Below are 7235 nucleotides of genomic sequence, written 5' to 3' on the forward strand. Positions count from 1 at the left end.
TCCTCCTCATGGACTGGACCAGATTTGTCAGTTCTTGCTGTGAGATGTTACCCCACTCTTCCACCAAGGCACCTGCAAGTTTCTGGACATTTCTGGGGAATGGCCTAGCCATCAATCCAAATCGATCCCGCTCCAGGGTACAGGCCTCGGTGTAACGCTCATTCCTTCAACGATAAACACGAATCCGTCCATCACCCCTGGTGAGACAAAACCGTGACTCATCAGTGAAGAGCACTTTTTGCCACTCCTGTCTGGTCCAGCGAAGGTGGGTTTGTGCCCATATACGGCGTTGTTGCGGGTAATGTCTGGTAAGGACCTGCCTTACAACAGGCCTACAAGCCCTCAGTCCAGCCTCTCGCAGCCTATTGCGGACATTCTGAGCACTGATGGAGGGATTGTGTGTTCCTGGTGTGACTCGGGCAGTTGTTGTGGCCATCCTGTACCTGTCACGCAGGTGTGATATTCGGATGTACCGATCCTGTGCAGGTGTTGTTACACGTGGTCTTCCACTGCGAGGATGATCAGCTGTCCTTCCTGTCTCCCTGTAGCGCTGTCTTCGGCGTCTCACAGTGCGGACATGGCAATTTATTGCCCTAGCCACATCAGCAGTCCTCATGCCTCCCTGCAGCATGCCTAATGCACGTTCACGCAGAAGAGCAGGGACCCTGGGCATCTTTCTTTGGGCGTTTTTCACAGTCGGTAGACAAGTCTCTTTAGTGTCCTGCGTTTTTAGAACTGTGACCTTAAATGCCTACTTTCTGTAAGCTGTTAAGGTCTTAACGACAATTCCACAGGTGCATGTTAATTAATTGATTATGGTTAATTGAACATGCATAGAAAACATTGTTTAAACCCTTTACAATGAAGATCTGTAAAGTTATTTGGATTTTTAAAACATTATTGTTGAAATACACAGTCCTGAAAAAGGGACGTTTCTTTTTTTGCTGAGTATATATAGCAGAGCCATGGGAGACTATCCCAGTAAACATTAAGTGAGAGATTGGAAAAATTTCTGGACATGTTGACAGTCTGTAAGGTGAACACACACATGTACACAAAGGCTAGTTTAGTATTGGCAGTCCACCGAACGTGCATGTTTTGGGGCTGTTGGGGAAAGCATTGTGGGCATCTGAAGGAAACCCTACACGGACGCATGGAGAAAATGAAAACCTCTGACAGGGAGCACCCTAAATGTGATAATGGTCCCTGGCTTCTACTGCACCACTATGCTGCTACTCAATTACATCTTTTTACTAAACACACTTTAAAAAAAAAAGTAAAATTTCAATTCACTGTTGCTGGTTTATTGCTTGAAATCCCTGGGTTTCAGCAAATCATACATAATTTCTTGGCCAGAAGAGCATGTTACTTGCACATGAAAATAAAGGTTTGCAGTGGTGAGAGGTTCCCTTTCCAGGCTAGCTTTAAAGTAAATTAGAGAGAGAGAGAGACCGATCCCTGGATAGTTACAGTACTAATAAAGATTTGTCTGGCTAAAGAAATAAGTGAATAGGAACTGAGCAGGGAGTAGCAGCACTAAACTAAGAGTTATTGCTGTAGTATAAGGGTATCAAACTCTGATCGTGCAGGGCTTCAGGTTTTTGTTTCAGCCACTTTTTAATTGGTAAGTAGTAACTTTGTTGGTACTGTTGATAATAGGGCTATCAAGTTAGCCAAAAATTAAGGTTTGAATGTTCAGATTAAAAATAAGTAAATATTTAAATTTAGGTTAGTCTAGTACCGACGGATGGGTCTTGAGTCCATCTTGGTACAGCAAGCCATAAATCATCCACAAAAAAGGCAGTTATGCCCTGTGCTTTTTGCAGCATAATTCTAATTATAATTTTAACTTTTTTTTTCTTGTGCGTTTGCAAATCATGAAGAGCTTATGACACTATTGTGTGGGTCCTGTTTAAAACACTTTGCTGGAGTCCTTCGATGCAAACTAATTATGATGTGTCTTGCTGTCAAACGGGTACAGGCAGAGCAGTTTAAGATAAAGAGGAATACAGGTCAACTAGTAAAATGGAAACAAGGTAAGAACAGCTAGCACAGGAAAAGGGCAGGCCAGTCAAAGGTGGGTTGTTTTATTACAAGTGTTAAGCGAGCATGCTGCAGAATTCTATCAGTATCAGTTCAGGATCTGCACGATCTATCTGCTTTCTCATACTTTAGAGATGCAGCAGTATTTTACTAAAGAGGGCCAGAATGATTTCAATTACACTTAATTGGTTTAGGCATTCTGTGTCAAGCTGGTTTGCTGGAGAAACTCTTTAAAGTTGGTTTTAAAGCATTGTCGTAAAAAAATAAGAATTATGAGTCATTTTTCATTTGCTTTAACGAGAAGATCTTTACATTAAATAGTCAGGAAGGGACCCAGATTTAAGAGTGAATGAGACTGAATCTGCTGCAAAACAATGCAAGTAGAAGAAGCATTTAGAAAACTGTTCTCCACACACTTACATATCAAAGTACAGAATAATGAATTACAAACACTGTTGTTGGGGAGGGGGGAGGTCTGATGGTAAGTTTTACTAATGTTTTTCCTTGTCTTCTTAGAGAGTCAAGGCTGGGGGGCTGTCAAGACGCAGGGCCTGTTAAAGCCCATTGCGGCACGTATTGTGTGAATTTGGGCTATACAAAAATAAATTGTACTGTAGTGAAGATAAACCATTCACTTCCATTGTCAACCATTTCATAATTTGGAAGTGCATAAACATTTTTTGAATAGCAGTGTTCAGTCTGACAGCTCTAATTAATAATGGAACATGGTTGTCTTAATTTTAGTTGACTTGCTTTGTGATTCAGAACCCTTGCTGGTTGCCTTTTTCCTTAAGCTAAACAATAATTAAACACAAAGTGTGCAAACGGCTGACCATAGAGTATCTCATTTGCACCTGTACATTCATCAAACAATATCTTTCAATTACATTTTTTTTTAAGACGTGAAGGTCAGCGATACATTTATCTGGTCTTGGCCCCAATATTTTAATGGCTTTTTCAAAAAAAATGAAAGTTTACAGTTCCGTAATTGTTTACATTCCAGAAAGAGAGGACAAATGTTATATAATTAATGCGTTTTCTAAACATAAAGAATTGGGTTGTAGTTAAACTATCTAGATAAAAATGGGTGATCTTCAGGAATTCTAGGAGTTTGGGTTATGTGGTCCTCTGTTGGCTAACTTTGCATCTCTGTTTGGCTGCTGGTTAAAGACTAAATAAAAAGATTCAAGGTTATGGATTTTAGTGGAACTTTGGATTGTGAGCAGAATTCGTTCTGGAAACATGTTTGTAATTCTAAGCACTTGTATATCAAAGCTAATTTCCCCATAAGAAGTAATGAAAACTCAGATGATTGGTTCCACATCCCAAAACTATTCATATAAAAATGATTAATACAGAATATAAAGTAAAAATAAAACAAAGTAACCTGCACTTTTCCTTTGAAAATAATCATGGCTGGTGTGAGGAAGACTAGAGAGGAGGGTTATTGTGTAGGATGACTTTCACTCTTAACTGACGGAATCCCTGCTATCTGTTGGCTCACTGGAATCTTCTTTTTTTGCGACTTTAACAAGGAACCTATCCAATGACAGTTGCCTTTGCCTGAAGAGTCACTACAATTGGACACAAAATTAAAAAAAATGCTTCATGCACTGTAAGATTTCTAAACTCTTGGGATTCCTCCCAACGTACCGACACATGGAAGAACATCGCGAAGCAACTGCAGGCTCCCAGCGCTGTAGCTGTTTGCTGTAAAAGCGAATCTGAAAAGATCACGGACATGCTGTAAGCGCCTGCCGTTGATGGGTGATAAAAGGAATATTATAAATGCGCAGAGCACAATATTACTTGCCACTAACCTGGCCGTGACCCTGCCTGACTGCTGGGTCTGTGTATAGGAGAATGGCAGATCTCACTACAATAAATAACAGTGCTGTTGCTCTTTCAAGCTGAATAAAGCTGGTGTTGCTAAAGTACTGAGACTCCGCTTCGTGTTTTGGGGTGAAAGACAGGGACTCGCAAGTTACAACACACACACACACGGTCACAATGCTATAGTAAACCGTATACGCTCATACAGATGTTGACTATATGAGTGAGGCATGCAGACTGAGACAGAGAATGGGAGACTATTACCCACAATCCTGCAGCTAGAGAGAGATAACCATCAGCTCAGTAGTGATCACGTGACACTTAGCAGGCAAAGCTTATACGTACTCCTATTGCAAGAACTTGCTCGTTTATCAAGTTAATATTTATTAAAAAATTTTCTCAGAACACTTGCAGACCAAGTTACTTGCAATCCAAGGATTTACTGTCCATTAGCAGTATTAGTTGTTTGCTAATTAAAGTGTCTGGAATGAAAAACCTGTACACACTGTGGCCAGTCACGGAATTTCAGTCTGAAGAACCTGCAATCATTAGGCAGTATTGATACCATCATCAGAAAACTTAACCATCACTTACTGTGTGCAGACATACTGTAATGGTGCCACACCAAAAAGCCATCTTTTTAAAATCCTTTGCTATTCTTCACAAAATCGCCAGAATCCCCGTTGCTATTTTGGATGAAAGCTTCTTTATAGGTATACATTTCTGTTTCAAGGCAATGTACCTTCCATTTTTCAATTGTTGTAGAATGATTTGTTTAATAGTTACTGTATGTTCTGTTGTATTGGGGGTGGTGGTGTTCGTCTGCATGAATTGCAGCAGATTTCAATTTCAAATGCAAAGCCAAAACTCCAGGGTTGGGTATTCTCCTGTTTTGTTGCAGAACATGGATTTAAATCAGAAGTTCAGTCCATATCCCTAATCACTGGCTTTTGTTTTTCTTCCATTGGTGATTGTCCTTTGTACAGAAGCCATAAACGACACAATAAAAAAAAATGTTGGACCAGATAATCTGAATGTCAAAGCCAACTTGTAGTATAACAGTGACAATTATACTTGGTAAGTTATTATTTAAATTCACTGTAAGTTTAGGGACATTTTTCATTTGTAGGGATTTTTCTCTTTCTCTTTGCTCTCGATTTTTATGTTATGTACAAAGTTTTTTGGTAGTTTTTACATAATTTATGTGCCCAGTTGAAATGTGTTTCAGTAGCAGCTTGACTTTTTCCCACACTTTTTTAATTGAGAACATATCCTAACATTTTAATTGAAAACCTATGCAAGCACATGCAGTGTGCCAAGTCTTTTTTTATTTATTTATTTTATTTTTAAGGACAGTCCAGCTGTTGATCATACTATTAAGTTACCTATGTTTTGTTCAGGCATTATGGTGCTGTGCTTACTATGCTATGCAGCTGAGTTACCATTAATTGGAATAGCAGGATCCAGATAGAGCTGGGTGTTGTAGTGGTAATTTTAGGTTATAAAAAATGCATGACACTTCTTGTGTTAATATTTAGATGTGACAAAAATGTTTTTGTTTGAAAAATGATATTCCATGGCCCAAATTCCCATTGACAAATGAAATTTACTAAATGCATGTACCAATGCATTATGGGATGGCATTATGTAAGCATGCATGAAGTGCAGAACTGGCTAAACTTGACAAATGGGAAACAAAGTATAACTTGCATGTTTTAGCTGTGTTCTGATGAACTTAATGCGACCATTGAAATAACAAGAAGCCTTCCAGTTCAATTTCTGCAGCACTGCTTGATGCCTCTTCTCCTGGTCAAAGTTAGTAATTTATGCCAATAAAAATTTTAATGTGCAAATTTCCAGCATGTTTTTTTGGTAAGCACTTTTTCTTTGTTTCAAGAATAGTCAACAATTTTTTTTTTTTACTGTTTTTTTAATTATTTAAAATTTGTTACAATGGAATTGATTTCTTTCTTCATTGTTTACATTTTGTTTAGGCCGTATGCACATAACTGTTGCTTTTGCTCTTGACTGGAATGTAAAGCTGTAGAATTCTGCAATTAACTGTTTATAGAGGTTGCAGAAGTGTACAGCAGGAGTCAAGGACGTGGGTTTGTGGTGCCCTTTTATTAAGCTGTACTTTTTAAGAAACGCAAACATTTTTGAAGGTTGAAAGTTAAAAGTAGATTAGTATATTTTTGTGTGCTAGCAATATAGAAATACAGGAAATAAACTTGGGTTGTTGAGTTGTAGGAACCGCCAGATATGGGAACGCGATTCCTACACTTCACAACCCGAGAGGGAAGTGGACGATATTTTAAGAATAAGATAGCATCACCATATTCGGTCCTCTGGCCCCTCTTGTACCCTATGCACGCCCTCAATTAACTGCAAAAATTACACGCAAAAGAAAGTGGAACTGATAAATATATTGAAATGTGTTGTTTACATTTACTTGGCCGGTGCCTGAGTGCTCATTAGTGAACTCCTTCCCCAGACGCCCTCCCCAGCAGCCAAATCCTAACCCCCGGTTTGACACGGACAATAAAAAAAAAAAACTGTCCCCAGAGAAAGCAAATAAAGGATTTAACGTAGTCCACAATATAAGGAGAAAAACCCTGCAGTTTAGTTCCTAACGTATGGCATGAGGAAACACAGCAGTCCTCTGGCGAAACGGCTTCTCCGCTGACTATCATGAAGAACCGCACTCATGCATCCGCCTCACCAGACAAGAGCACACGGAGAACACCAGTACCTGGTCTCTTCTTGGGGATTCGTCACTTGATTATTTCTTCGGTGTGGCCACCCACAAATTCCAGACGTTCCTGGGTGAAGTAACATCCTTAATGATTCTTTAGAGTGTAGATAGTCGCCTCCTTGACTTCAGCCTTTTCCTTCCTTTTTTCTCCCCTTCCTTGATCCGCCATTTAGAGATGGTTTACTATTCATATGAACTCAAATATACGAAAAAAGAAGAAAAAAAAACTAGGATGGCTTAGCTACTCCTATTCACTCTTTTACAATAGCTTCAAACACGTTGTTTGCAAACATAACGGAAGTTATATGCACTTAACCCTTAAACCGCTGTAACCGGTTAGAGTCAGTTTTCAGTGCAATTTGGAAGCATGCCGAAGCCAAGCATATGCGGCAACATACTGTACATTCATTGAACTCGGCAACTGGCTAAAGTTGTTTCAAAGTGCAATTTGTCAGCACGCCAGAGTTGATATGTGTATATTCATTGAGCAGCTAGCTCATGAGCACTGCAGCCTCACTGTCTCTGGGATTCAGCTGCTGCACTAGATGAGCCTGCAATCTTCAGTGTTTACATCTGTGTGTTTGCATGAAACCAGTTCAAACGT

Source organism: Polypterus senegalus, chromosome 9 (assembly GCF_016835505.1).
Source record: "Polypterus senegalus isolate Bchr_013 chromosome 9, ASM1683550v1, whole genome shotgun sequence".
NCBI lineage: Eukaryota > Metazoa > Chordata > Cladistia > Polypteriformes > Polypteridae > Polypterus > Polypterus senegalus.